This window comes from Sciurus carolinensis, chromosome 12, assembly GCF_902686445.1.
Source record: "Sciurus carolinensis chromosome 12, mSciCar1.2, whole genome shotgun sequence".
NCBI lineage: Eukaryota > Metazoa > Chordata > Mammalia > Rodentia > Sciuridae > Sciurus > Sciurus carolinensis.
Genome location: NC_062224.1, coordinates 24,551,004 through 24,565,488, shown reverse-complemented (window position 1 = coordinate 24,565,488; position 14,485 = coordinate 24,551,004).

Below are 14,485 nucleotides of genomic sequence, written 5' to 3'. Positions count from 1 at the left end.
GCCAAGGTGACACAAAAAAGTAACCCTCATAGTTGCTTTTCACCGTCTTTCCCGATGCGGGTGGCTGTGATCCTGCCGGCTCACCTCGCCCAGCAACCAAGGCCCTCCACTTGATGTTTTTAAGAGAAAAGATGTGAATAGTTCCTCGAGGGATTGGGTGAGAACCTAGTGAATTCATCTATTCTAACCAAACCCAAGAGAGGGTTGATTCTGAATCTGCACCAGAGACCAGGGCATAGGGTGAGACACCACCTATCAGCCCAGGGCCTAGAGTGTCACCTAGTGTGACCTTGCAGCTTTGCTTCTTCCAATGTGCACCCTCCCTGAATGTACTGAGAGCTTTCCATTCCCTTAAGACTCCTGTCAGATGCCACAATGTCCAAAAGCTCTTCCTTATACCCAAGTTAAGCCACCCGCCGGCTCTGCCCCGTAACTCTCCCTCCACTCTGCTATGTGCCTGCCGACTCCTCCAGCTCCTCTTCCCCTGTGGCAGTGATACGAGTCATCTGGTTCTTCGCAGCATTGCCCATCTCTCTCAGCTGCAGTGGGGAGAGGGAGGACACCGAGAGGCAAAGTGAACTAGTACCAGTATATTCTCCCCCACCATGATTTTCCCTTTTAATTGTAAGCATGATTTATTTGGCATAAAACCCCAGCAGGCTGCAAAAATCCCTTCTCCAAAACACTTCACTCTGGGCAAACAAGGGCTTTATCCCCCTAGAAGGCAAAAGGGAAAATCAAGGGCACTGAGGGGTGCAGGATTTGGATGACCTTGAGAGATGGAGCAAAGAGGAAGAGGGACTAATGTATACCGAGGGCCTTTCCAGCTCCAAGTTCTAGATAATTCTACCTGATAAACTGCAACTATCTCCAAACAGAGCATCCTGCTCTTTACAATCAATACTTAGACTCGCCAGGTGGAGTCTCTCCTTTCCCTGGACAACGCTAGATAAATGCTGATAAATTCTTTCCCGTTTTTCTTTTCCTAATTCCCACCAGGATTTTCTGACTTCTGCTCACACACCTCGGCTCCTTACATTAACACTTCGGGAGTCCTTAGAATTCCCGAGTCTACACATCACCTGCCCCTGGTTTTATTTGGGTTTGGCTGCATCCTGATCCCATGAGAAAAGCAACTTAAATCTCTCTCCTTTTCCTTACCTCAAGTCACACAAGGAAACTGGCTAGGAAATTCTCCTGCTAGGCTAGCCCAGGACTGCAGGATGTCTGGAGAAGCAGGATTTTCAATACGAAAACCAGGATATTCCCTGGCAGATGGGGTGAATGGTCACCCTGCTTCCCTCGCCTCTCAAATTTCTGTTTCTCTGGTCACATAGCGTTTTAGCTTCTTAACCTTAATGACTTTTTTTTAAATGAAATTTATTTTTAACTGATAAAAATATTAAAATTACACATGGGGAACCACATGGTATTTACATCATCTAATGCTCAAAACCAGATTAAACATACCTATCTTCTCAAACACTCGTCTTTTCTTTATGGGAAAAAGTTCCAAAATTATTTCTTCTAGTTTTTTTTTTTTTAATGTACAGTAGATTATTGTTATCTATAGTCTTCCCACCGTGCAACAGCACACCAGAGCAACTTGCTCCTAACTATCCCCTGGTACCATGGATCCACCTTTATCCCTCTTCACCTCCCCCAGGTGACTTCTGCCAAGTCTTCGTTCCTGAACTTGGCCTTCATTACTGTGGAGACTCCAACCACAAATGAAATACACTGAGTATTCTTGAAGAAATGAGGCACCCCTGAAACTAAGCCAGGACCAAGCAGTCCTGAACCCCCCACCAGTCTGACTGCATTCCCATCAGCCTGCTTGTGCAAGAATCCCTTCAGAACTCCACAGGGCTTTGTATTCAAAGAGCACATTTCTTTTTAAGTATTTAATTCCCTTCATGTGAAACCGCAGTCACCTGCTGATGGTCACAAGTTAGTCATCTGGACATGGAAGTTGTCTGTGGTGAAGTCCACAGAGATGCTAGAACTAAGATTCAGTAGCATGATCTGGAAAGAGAGAATCCAGTGAAATCACTAACTCTCAGTACTAGCTGTTTCGTTCCAGGCTTCAGGAGGGGGTTTGACAGAAGGGGCCCCTCCAGCCCACCATCTGTGGAGATGTCACTCCCTCTAGAGCTGAGAGGGCTGGAGCCTCAGCAACCACGGCAGCACTGCCACTAAATGCTAAAAGGAAATGTCCAGGCCCTGTCTGTCCTCGCCTCTTCCCCTGAAGGTCCCACCAGAACCCTGGGGTCCATGAAAAGAATACACTGGCAAGGTTCTTCCTCCTAGCCACCTTGATCCTGTGAAATTCAAGAGCTGCTGTTTGAAGGTTTCTGAGGAAGACAGAGGAGAGTTGAGGGATGAGTTGACTAATTATAACCAAAAGTAATAATTCCATTTTCCACTTTTTTTTTTTTTAATTATGGCTATCTCCCTATGGTATTTTCCACTCTCAAAATTTTGGAAGAAAACAGGCAACAGTATGACCAAGGGTTGTTCTGAATGATGGAAATTTCCAGTTGCTTTTATTTTCCTCCTTCTTTATTCTTTTACAGTGTCTAAAACATTTATAATGAGCAATAATATTTATGGGGAAAGACAATAAAGCTGTTTTCATATTTGAATATAAAAATACCCAAATCCCTTGATTTCTTTATAAACTTCCTAGAATTGTCTCTCATTACAATAATTTTGAAGGAGATATCCAAATCTAATCTTTAGCATTTGATTTTTAAGGGTGTGGCCTGAAGCTTGAACTTAACCAATAAGAAGGGTGATATGTAAACATGATAGAGTAGGACTTAACAAATATGCCTAAATACCCCAGGTATCAGGGCAAAACAGGGGGACAAATAGAAATCTTTGCTAATAGTGTGTGTGTGTGTGTGTGTGTGTGTGCATGTGTGTGTGTGTGTGCATGTGTGTGTGTGTGTGTGCATGTGTGTGTGTGTGTGCATGTGTGTGTGTGTGTGCATGTGTGTGTGTGTGCATGTGTGTGTGTGCATGTGTGTGTGTGTGCATGTGTGTGTGTGTGTGCATGTGTGTGTGTGCATGTGTGTGTGTGTGCATGTGTGTGTGTGTGCATGTGTGTGTGTGTGCATGTGTGTGTGTGTGTGCATGTGTGTGTGTGTGCATGTGTGTGTGTGTGTGCATGTGTGTGTGTGTGCATGTGTGTGTGTGTGCATGTGCACGCGCGCACGCATGCTGGGGATGGAATCCAGGGCCTTGCAGTGCTAGACAAATGCTCTACGTGGAGCTACATTAATCCACTGATAACAATATAATGCTATATAATAATGACAAAGGAGCTAGGAACAATACAAAATTATTTAGATCCACTGATAATTGATCTTTTTAATGTTGCTTTCATTTCTATTTTTATTATTATCTTTACTATTAATAAGAAAGACAATAAGTTCTAGTTCAGGCAGAGCCAGATCAGCATGTGGCATGTAGGTGACCAGCTGCCCCTCACTCCTTCTCTTCCACAGCAGCATTACCTCTATGACAGTGGTCAGTTTTCTTTTCTTTTCTTTCTTGACTCAAGAATAAGCTTTTTCTGTTTTCTTTGGAAGAAATGTAGGAGATTCAAAGAAGTTTTTTTTTTTTTTTTTTTAAAGTCCCTTCTTTCAATTCATATCTTACATTTAAATTCTCTTGGATACAGATGAAGGAATGAACCACAACACAAAAGCATTTTTACCAAAATGTTCTCAGAATTTTCAAAAACTATGAAAATGCTGGGCTCTGCCTGAGTTCCCTATTAATGTCATTTGAATAAATTTTATTTTATTGAAACGCCGGATTAAAAGAAACGTTATGACTTGGCATTTACGCCAAGTCACATAGTACAATTACAGTTTCCAAAAGTGCCCAACTATTGCACTGTCATTAAACTTGAGAGTTAATTACCCAGGCACTGCAAGATAAGTGCTATATAAACACAGACAGATTTAGATGTCTTAGTATTACTTTATAAAACAAAGTCGTTTTTAAAGAGCTCTTACTTCTGGGCTGAAAATATAAACTAACAAAGTTCTATTTCTTTTGAGAAGATGAACTTCTGTACTGAAGTAGAGAATGCATCCAACTAATTTCAAATTCCACACAGTTCATTATACCTGGGAAATCACTGATACTGATTATTTTAAACGTCTGCTATTTTACAATCAAACACTTTCTTAATTTTATCAGAAACATTATAACAAGTTATAACTCGAGCTAAAACTACAAAATTGGAAAAGAGCCCAAGCAAATCTTTTAACATCTATAATTTCTGGGAAAATATGGAGCATGCTCAGTACTGGTAGAATTCTGAGACCCCAAGACATTATAAAGAGGCCAGCGTTCTGCTAGCAATACTTTTCTACATCTGTTAATCCATGCACTAAATAAAAGGAAACAGGACTGGGGTTGGGAGATCTGTGGTGTCAGTCATGGGTTTTTTGTTTTTTGGGGATTGAACTCAGGGGCACTCAACCACTGAGCCACATCCCCAGTCTTTTTTATATTTTATTTAGAGACAGGGTCTCACTGAGTTGCTTAGAGCCTCACTTTTGCCGAGGCTGGCTTTGAACTCTCCATCCTCCTGCCTCAGCCTCCAGAGCCACTGGGATGACAGGCGTGTGCCACTGTACCAGGCAACCACGGGTCTTTTAAGCTTGGTGTCAACACTGCTTTGACACAGAAAGGTCAGGGTATAAAATAACCAAGTGACATAAATGAAAAACCACCAACTTCTTTTCTAGCTGCAAGTAACTTCTGCATCCAACTGTTTCCCGGCCCGGTCACCCACTGGCTGTGCCGCTTCACCATGTTACTTTACTCCACCTCCCGTGCCTCATCTCTAAGATGGCAATGACACTAGGTGCCTCCCAGAGCTGGACTCATATTTGTCAAAGGCTTTAAACAGGCCTGGAACACGGTGCTGGCACAGTCTGCAGATGGACTGCAGCTGCTCTGCCACCCAAGTCCACGACAAGTCCGCAGCACAGATGATCCAACCAGATTAGCGTCAAAAGGAACCACGAATCCTGTGAGCCAGCTCAGGGGGCTCCCGTGTGAGGATGAAAAGAAATTATCCAGATCAAATCAAAGCAGACACGCCCCAGTGAAGCGCACATTAAAACCAACCAGAGCATCGTGGCTGCGGGCTGCCCTGAGGCTAAACGGACAAATACTTTGTCCCGTGGCTTAGTTGTCTCTGGGTGACTCATCACCACACAGACCAGTGAACCACGCTGGAAATGACCTGCATTAGCGGTAGGGCCGCGTTCAATGGGAATTGTAAAGCAACCGGTATTTACTGAGTTCTGACATCGACTAGACAGCATGTTAGACAGGGCTCCATCACAGCAGAGAGACAATTATCTGGTTTTCTCCATAGAGCATAATTTGCCATCAAGAAGCTCGTAAGCCATGTTTGAATATATCACAATGAATTCGGCATATGTAACAGATATCTGCAGAATAGATACATAATATGTAAGCACCATGCACTAAATGAAATAATAACAGAAGGCAGAGCTGTAGAGTGGAGCAAATAGATGTGGTCGGAGGAACAGGGGGAAAAGGAAAGTACTGGAGAATATGATTGATCCTATTTTGTCATGTGCATGTTCAAATACAGCATAATGAATCCTACTCTATGTATGATTATGATGTCCTACTAAAATTTTTTTTTAAAGAAGCTAGTAAGTGGAGAGGGTTTGAGTGATGATTTACACCAAATCCTTGATTCCACTTTGTTCATTTTCTCTGTGTTTTTTCTTCATAAAAATGAATATAAAAGCTTTCAAAGATGAGGGAAACTTACTCAATTCTTGAATCCAGGCAAATTATCTGTTTGGGCAATTGGTATCATGAAATTTGTGAAAGATTCCTCATTAATAACTGGAAATGCAAAGAGAGAGAAAACTGTCCTCCAGGCACTTTAAAAGCAGTAGGAAAGATTTTGGAGAAACAGGGACAAATACAAGCCACTCAGAGACTACATTAGTGCAACCATTCTGGAAAACAAAATGACAACACACCCAGCAATGCTGAAAACGCACAGGTGTATCATTCAGATTCAGAACTCTGGAATATTTACACCCACATTGTCATATCAAAAAATCAAACTGGATGTATTCTATACTGGAATACTATACAACAATGAAAAGGATAGCAGTGACACAGAGTCACATTAAACAGCATGGATGAATCTCAAAAGCATAAAACTTATAGAAAGAATTCAAGTCACAGAATTATCTACATGCTGATTAACTATGAAAGAAAGCAAGGAAATTACCAACACAGATTTCAGGATGATGGTTCTCTCAGGAGGGAAGAAATATGCTCAGGGAGAAATTCACACAATACTGGCAATCTCCTTAAGCTCAATGGCAGGTGCAAAGATGTTGGTTTTATATTCTTTCAATTGTGCACCTAATTTATATAATCTTCGAGTCTGATATGCTTTATAAAATAAATTATTTTAAAACAAACTTTTAAAATCCAATTTACATTATTAATTGCTGAAAGGCAAGGAGTTCTGTATATGATAGCTACAAAATAAGGTAAAATGAAAGGAGAGAGGGAAAGCTGAGATTCCCAGAGTGGCTGTGCCAGGGCCCAAGCTGGGGAAGCTTCCACAGATGTGATCTCATACAGAAGTACAAAGGGTACAGGGGGTTTCAGAGGAAAGAGTCAGGAGCTGGCTGACAGGACCACTTCCCGGAAGGGGTTGCTTTTTGACTCTGCTGTAAGGTTGGGCAATGTGTGTGAGTAAGTGGTAATGAGGACAAGAAAGCAAGGCTTGGAAAGAGGGCAGCAGAGGGGCCCTGGGTGTGTCCAAGAAACCTCAATGGTTCAAGTTGGATTTTGGATGTCGGGCAGAGATAAAGGTTTCTGTGAGTCAGTTCCAAACTCTGAGATTCTGTTGACCCCTAGTAAATCCCCTATGAAATCCCCCAGCCTGAGTTCCCACAAGACGCAGAAAGGCCTAAGCTGTTCCTTTCTTCATGACTTGATGTGACCTGAAAAGAATGTTAAAAGTCAGACTTCTTTGGCTTCCCCAGATTTTCTTAGGAAATCACATAGTCTTAAAAATCAGTTCACTCCAACACAAAAAGGGGAAGTCCTAACTTTTCCATTTACTTTACTGGAAGAGACATCCAGTGTGAAGACAAGGCAAACATCAAGTCCTTCTTACAGTCACCGACAGCCAGTTTGGTGAGTTTTCTCAGAAATATTACAAGTAACAGCTTCTAGCAACACGAATAGCGATCACCCCAGAGGTGAGGAGACTTGGCTGCTGGCACCGCAGTCTACAGGGTTCTTTCCACTTTGGTCAAGAGCCAGGGTTGGTTGGGATGTTAGATTTGTCTCCTTCGTTCTGCCTGTGAGCAGACCACGTGTGTGATCCATTCTTGCTCTTTGGGTCTTTTAAAAGGTGTTTTAAGCTGAACTTGGCATTCAACCAATCTATCAGACAGAGTTTCCTTCTAAGTTTTAAAGTAAGCAAACAAAAACATTCACACGCACAAGACGGCTTCAATCGCTTATAAAGATGAGGCTCTAAAAATAAGGAAGAGGAAACGAAATTTTAAAATGTTAAATTTTTTTTTAAATAAGAGGAAGGAAAAGGGAGTCGGCAGGGGGCAATCATATTTGAAAACTACAAGCCCAAAACTTCTACTTCAGACACAATGTCAGGGTAGGTAAATTTGTATAGGGCATTTTTCAAAATATCAACTTCAGGAAGAATTGACAATGTTTCAGGGCATGCTTGTCCAATGCAACATTAAATGCAAAATTGCCTCGGTCATCAATCTCAAGTTAAACTTTTTAAAAATTTCCCAAAGCTATGATGATATCAGAGTAGCATCTAAAGGCTCACAATTTCAAGGAAACTTAAAGACAGTTTGAGCATCCTGTCCATGCTGCCAAACTGCAAGTTGGATCTGGTTCATTTCCAGAGCTTTCCCTAACTACGGATGCAAACAGCGGGACCAGGATTCAGAGGCTCTGGATGTTAGGTGTGGCTCGTACTTACCAGGTGGGGGAAGCTGGGCAGATCCAAGGTCCTATGCCTTGATTTTCTCTTCAGATCTGCCCATATATCAAGTGCTTAGGAGGGTTAAATAAATGGATAAAAAGGTAGATATAAAAATGGGAAAGGCTGTCATATAAGTTATTATAAACTACCTCAAAGAGCATATATTAGAATAGCTTCCTTGCACTTCTCCTGCTTACTGAGCTGACCACTGACCACCCCACGATGCTGCAGCAGGAAGCTGCCCCCCCACACCTGGCAACCAGAGCCTGCATCCATCATTGCTCTCATCATACCCTATAATACAGATGGCACTTGCTGGACATCCATAAACTGGTCCCTTTGCTCCTTAGGCCTTGTGTCCCCATGCTGGGCACGGAGAAAACACTTTCTCTGTGTCTGTTAAATGAGCATCCTGGTGTGAAATGCTAACCTTTGACCCTAGCAGAAGCACAATTAACAAAATCCCAGAGTGCAAAAGGGCAGAATTTATTCGAAATTTCCATAAACATGCTCAAAGGAAACGAGCAAAATAACTTTGTGGTATCAAAAGGCAATTCTATCTTTCCTGACTGCTTCAAAAGGGGAGAGGGGAAACATGCTCTCGATAACAAATCCTCACAATATGTGGATACATAACCTCAATCATCTCGTACTTTTCTACTAAATAATGTGCAATCAACGTCTCCAAACGGTTTTAAATAGGTGATGAGCATGGCGCTCTGCTAGCCAAACACACACTCACTCCCAAGTTACTGCAGTACCACTGGAGTTAGTTACTGCTGTGATCAAAACTCTCCCTTGTCTCAATGCTTCTCAGTCCTCCGACATTAAGGAAATTAAAGACAACTTTAATTGACTGGAGAAAGAAAGTCGGATCATTTCATTGTTAACTGTCTCGTTTAGAATGAAAGGAGGTCAAAGGAGTAATCACATTAAGAGAGTCACGCCAACCTCCGGCTACAATTTATAATGAACAAATTAAAAGCATACAATGGTCAAGCAACCCAAGCTTGGGATTTGACTTCGGCAGGGTTTGCATGAAAATACTAGGTCATATTTGAAATAAACTTGATATATAAAATGTTGATATAATAGCATGTGGGCATTAGGACATTGATTTGTTATACAGTGTTTGAGTCCTGCCAAATACAAATATTTCAAGTGGCCATGACACTCTCTTCACTCTGCCAGGGTCTAATGCAGGGTCATCTAAAAATAGCAGCTGAGATGCAGCCCGATCCATCTCCCAGGCGATGCTGAGGCAGAGTGTCTAAATGACAGAAATTGTAGTTTAAAGGGACAGTACAGCTGATTAAGCCTCTCCCCCGGAAGCCAGGCTGGAGCGCGCCCATTCCCTACCGCACACCTCCCTCTAATACACTGTGGTCGCTTTCCATCCCAATTCATTCTTTACACCCCTTATTCTAAATGAAATCATCATTCTAAATAAAAGGGGTGTTTCATTTTCAGTTAATGGAGTAAAAGACATTGCAAGACACAGAATCTTAAAAGATCCTAGAGATCATTTGGAACAGTGGTTCTCAAAGTTGACTGAGCATCAGAATCAACTAGAAGGCTTGATTAAACACAGCCATCAAACAGTTTCCTTCTTGCCTACTTGAAGGCATCAGTTTGAAAACCGGTCCCTTTTTCCTGTGACGGTTCCCTCCTCCTACCACTTCACACACAAATCTGTCTTTACTTCTACTGTTTGTTAAAATTCCTTCTATCCCACCACCGTTCCATTTTTCTCTTCTCCTACAGGCAAAGCACCTGCAAAAACCCGTCTGCCTTTGCTTTCTGGAGTCCCTCGGTCCATTCTCTCTTGAATTGCAATCCAATTCTCAACCTCACCACTTACCTGAAACCACTCACCGCAAGGGTGACAAGGACATCCACATCGTCCCATCCAACCATCGATCTCCAGTCCTCACCTTATTTTGTCAGCCAGCAGTATCTGAAGCATGTACTTCACTTGGCTTCTCCTAGCATTGTCTTGGCTATTCTGGGTTCATGGGTGTTTCCCAAAAAAGGCAAGGTTGGAGTCTTAACACCCAGTACCTAAGAAGGTGACCGTATTTGAAAATAGGGTCTTTAGACCTCTTTAGATTTAACTAAGATTTAACCAAGTTAAGATGAGGCCCTTGGAGTGGGCCTTAACCCAATATAATCAGCATTCTTATTTTTTTTTTTTTTTCTTTAGAGGCCAAATCTGGACATAATTAGGCACAGAGGGAAGATGCTGTCAAGACACCCAGGGAGAAGAGAATCACGTGATTGGAGTTAGGTGGCTAGGAACCGAGAATGCCAAATGCTGGCAGGGAACACGGAAAACAGACTGGTAAGGAAGGGTTCTCCCCCACAGCTCCCGAGAGAGCACGGCTCTGCTGACACTTCAGATGTCCGGTCTCCCAGACTGGAGAACATGCATTTCCACTGTGTCAGATCACCTGGTTTTGGTCCCTTAACATGAGCTGTAGACGCGAGCACATGCCCATGTGATTCATGTGTCTGCGCCGGGGGAGGGAACCATCACCCTGAAATTTATTGTCCCCCCTCTTAACATGCAAAATGCAAGCCCGATGCAGGGAGAGAGGAGGTAAAACCTGACCACCGAGGCAGGTCGTGCTCAAGAGTCCAGTCGTGTTCCGCGCAGACGCGGCAGCTGCGCGCTGGTGACTTTCACATCACCACACTGACTGCCTTGTGTGTGCTAAATCTTTCCCCTTGGAATTTCAGCAGGTGCCATGGGGCAAAACAAGACAGCTAAATTCTCAATCACTGAGCTAAGGAAACTCCCATCGTCGCATCTCTGGGTGAGAGACAGCATAAGTGGGGGGAGAAAAAAAGAAGGAAAACACAATAAAGCAGAGAAGGAATCTCACAAGGAATCTGCTGGGTGTGCTTATTAGTACTGCTGTTAGAAACTGGTTTGGATGACTTTTTGTTTGTTCATTCATTTGTTTTTATCTGAAGAATTTAGGAAGGGATCGACCCTTTCAGTTGTCCACCAGGCTACTACTACATCATAATAATCATAATAGCATTAGGGCTGAAATGTTTTCTTCAAAGGTATCGGTGAACTTTGTTTGTTTGTTTGTTTGTTTGGTACCAGAGATTGAACCCAGGGGCACTGAACCACTGAACCACATCCCAGCCCTTTTTTGTATTTTATTTAAACACAAGGTCTTGCTAATTTGCTGAGGCTGGCTTTGAACTCATGATCCTCCTGCCTCAACCTCCCCAGCCACTGGGATTATAGGCATGTGCCACCACACCCGGCTCTGAGGACATTTAAATGGGACTCTCAACTACCCACACGCAGTTCTACTCTTGCCCCCCCACACCCCCCACCCCATGACTTTCAGTCTTGCTTCTGACCCTAGATGCTCAAGTGTACTTGAGTCACATTGTCACATTTATGATCATGTCATTAAGAACAAGGGCTGCATCTTCTGTCCTGTACAGCATCTATTGCTCCAAGTTCCTGATATTAAATGACTCAACAGTCATTAGATACCTAATAGTTTAGTCTAATGTTTCAACATATTTAATTAAATTTAATAAGTAAGTAATAATAAGTAACAGAGAGCTAAGATGCCCCTTAAATGAAATTCATTGAAACATGACTGAGAGCAGCAAGGTTTTCCATTCAAACCTAGCAAATCAGTGCCGGTTATATTTTCCTTCTGACTCTCACTGAGGAACACAAATGCGTTTATATATCTCTGGAGTTAAAACTGTTTTTCACTTGGGCTTTTTGCTTTATTTTGTTTTGCTGGGCTTACTGTTTAAAAACCACAGCAATGATAGAGGCTTAAAATAGAAAACTTGAACCTATTTCAATACAGAGTAGAGGTCAGAAAACAATTTGCATTCAGACGAATGTTCTAAATATATATATATTTCCTTTTTGATTTCCACAGATTTGTTCACGCCTTTCAAACTTCTATACAATTTTAGGATTTTACTGCAAAGCCAAGATAAGCAGTGATTTTTATCTGTTGAGGGTGTTTCCTTCTCAGAAAAACAATCCAGGTCAACAATTACAATAACAGTAAACACAATGGCCAAGGATGTATAAAAAGAAAATTCGTGATCTCACATTCAGTACGTAAGGCTGACTCAACCTGAAGAACAAGTTAACAATGCACACAGTTCCTTGCAAATGTCTAGTTTAATTAACCATTTAAAGGCAACTAAAAGTTTTTATCAACTTATCCTAACTCAATGCACTCATCTTCTGTATTAAGTATTGCTATAAGTAATGATTTGGGGAGATGCGTTTCTAACTACTATTTTGAAAACTACAGCAAGCCATGTGTTTACATGAAATTTAAGTAATTCCCTGTAAATGCCCATCGTTGGAAATGCAATGTAAATTCTGTTCTACTAATCCATTCTGTTCTACTAATCCACTGTGTTCGAAAGATAGGATAATTAGCAGAGATACCATTGAACTGGGTGCTATGGTGATTGGTGCCATAGAGATGTAGAAACAGATAATAAAACAGCCTGAAAAAGGAAATTAAGTGGTTTGTACAAGCAGGAAAGAAATATCTTTAGGAATGAGATAGGCAATGAGACGGAAGATGGAAAGGGTAGGGGTTTTGTAATGGGATTAGGGAACATGTGCTGAAACAAATATTTAGTACAGGGAATTTTTCCTTAATATCTAAGCCTGCCCAAAAAGGAGTCATCGTCACCTACTAAACCAAAAGGTTTTCTTCTTGGTGGCACTGGAAAAGATCCTCCAGAACGTGGAAGTGAGTATAAGGGAGAAGAAAAGCCCCCTTGAATGAAAAGAAAAGTTTGACCCACAGCCATGCCTTAGTGACAAGGAATACGGAACTAACTATTTTGGGTTTGTTTGGTATTTAAATCATGAGCTTGATCACAATTTTACACTTAGTACATAAAGAAATTAAAATGCCATTTTGCTTTCTTCAGATTTTGCAGTATTTTGGGAGAATCTGAGATGAGAAAAGAGAAAGTGCAAGAAGGCAAAAAATTAGACACACAGCCTCAGTTTCTTTTAAAAAGGCTACGATGCCCAAAATTATTTAAGCATTTAGTAGGTGCTCTGAAAGTATTTGTTTCAGAAGGAAAAAAAAAAAAAAAAAAAGGTGCTTACTTTTGAAATATAGGTAGAAAGTGTTCTAAAGTTCACTATTGTCTGTCTTAACACGTGACTTTATTTTTATTTTGGTGCTGGGGATTGAACCCCCAGCCTCATACACAACAAACACTCACTCTACTACTGAGCTCAGCCCCTAACCCCTTAACATGAATGCAAACCCTGTCCCCTCCACCACTAACTCATTTATTGAGCACCTACTATGTATGAGGATTGCCCCTCTTGCATCTGTCACTCTGTATTAATTTTTAATCCTGCAGCAGAAAAGCCCCAGGGGCTGTGAGCAGATAGGACTAGTAATAGCATACCACCCCACCCAGGAACACTCTCCCTCCATCTGACACTTTATTCCTGGGACAGTCACTGGAAATGAAATTGCACTGGCTAAGAACATTAACAAAGACAGGTGATGGGTTTCAGTAGAAATCGCATCTGACAAGCAGCCCTTCTGACCAGCAGCAGCCCACACCTCTGCTCTACCAGGCTCTGTGTTAGCTCCTTTGTCCTGCCACACCTTCATCCTCAATCTGCCCTCCTCCAGATTGACAGGTCTACCAACCCAGGATCCATCAATCTTTACAGCATCAGGCTGCATGGAACACAGAAGCAAAATAAAGAACCCCGCTCCCATGATTCAGTCACCTCCGTCCTTCTCACAGGCTTAGAGAACTCACTTCGAATCCCCGCGTCTCTCCTTCCTATCTTATAGGAGCATATACTTCTTAAAGACATCGAGATATCAACTTTCCTTTCCCATGTAACTTTACTGAATAAAGGACACAAACATTGGAATTACTGAAAAAAAATGCTGATTATTTATCATCTATGAATGAACTTCTCATGAATACTCTAATTACCACTGAAGTAAATAAATTCCCTATTTCTTATAAGGATAGCAATTCATTCTTTTTTCTTTTTTTAGGTTTTTAGTTTTTTGTTTTTGTTTTTTTTTTTTTCTTTATTTTTATGTGGTGCTGAGGATCAAACTCAGTGCCTCACATGCTAGGCGAGCGCTCTGCCACTGAGCCACCACCCAGCCCAGCAATTCTTTCTTGATAAAATTTTATTCATGTTGATGTTTATACACTAAAATAAAAGTTACAAAGCACAACAAACTTTAGCAAGAGAGATCTGACTTAAAACGGGAAGAAACAGTAAAAAGAATGATGTACACCTCTCTAAGACAAATGTGTCTAAGATAATAAACTAAAGGAAAACAAGACTGATCCAGAAATGTAAATGGTCAAAGCAAATAAAGACGTGTAATGCTAAGCTTCTGATTTTTCTTT